The sequence below is a fragment of the Pteropus alecto genome, unplaced genomic scaffold, assembly GCF_000325575.1.
Source record: "Pteropus alecto unplaced genomic scaffold, ASM32557v1 scaffold17, whole genome shotgun sequence".
Lineage (NCBI taxonomy): Eukaryota > Metazoa > Chordata > Mammalia > Chiroptera > Pteropodidae > Pteropus > Pteropus alecto.
The window spans coordinates 10,046,852-10,047,803 of NW_006440645.1; positions in this window are offsets into that span (position 1 = coordinate 10,046,852).

A 952-nucleotide genomic window follows, 5' to 3' on the forward strand; every position below is an offset into this window, starting at 1 on the left:
CAGCGCCCGGCGGTGCCCCGCGCGCCACGCCAGCGAGGCCAGCGTCAGGCTGGCGGGCTCACAGCAGAGCTCAGATGAAAACAAGCTCCCCAGTCGCAGCTCAAAGCGCTCGCAGCTCAAACTAGGTCTCCAAGCGAATTATTATTCTCTTTGGTATGAATACTGTGGGTCTACAGTTAGGCTGGGAAGAGGCCAGTCTAAAGAGTCTGCACGTCTGTAGGGGCGGCCAGCCCTCACCCCTTTGACGTGAACCCCACCTCCGCCCCACACCCTCTGCTGCGCACCTGTTCACAACGGCCCCCGCGGACCCTCGCGCTTAATTTGGCACAGGCCGTAACGTGTCCCTTTTTAAAATGCCCTGCCAGTCTCCGCCAGAACCGCTTAATTAGGTAGCCCGCGCCGATAAACAGCCCCTCTGCAACTTATTTTTTCCCCCGTTCTAGGTGATTTATTTCCACGATCAGTGGCAAGGAAATACCTTAAAGGAAAAAGAATGTTAGCGTCATTGGAAACCCCGCTCCGGAGAGAGGATACCGCTGCTGTTGTTGCTATTGTGGTTTCGCGTTTGCTGATGCAAACAGGGGAACCTCTCTATTCCCTTTCCATTACCTGCGGCTGGGGACTGGGAACTTTCCGTGGCAGAGTCCCCAGCTAGCGCCTCGGGACCTGCCGGGCTGTTCTCTCTCTGTGTGTCACACTCACACTCACAGCCACCACCGGGGCGCGAGTTCTATCCCGCCCCGCCTGGCTGCCAGTGACGCGCCTACTTGACAGCCAGTTCGGCCAATTAGCGGTGCCTCGGTGGGTGGTGCTCCTCAGCGATTGGTTGGCAGAATGAGGGCGCTGCGCAAAAACAGAGAAGCGTTGCGCTCGGAGCTCAGAAACTGCCAGCCGAGATCACAGGCTCTGAGGCTAAGGCTGGAGGAGGGAAGGACGGGAAGGAAGAGAGACA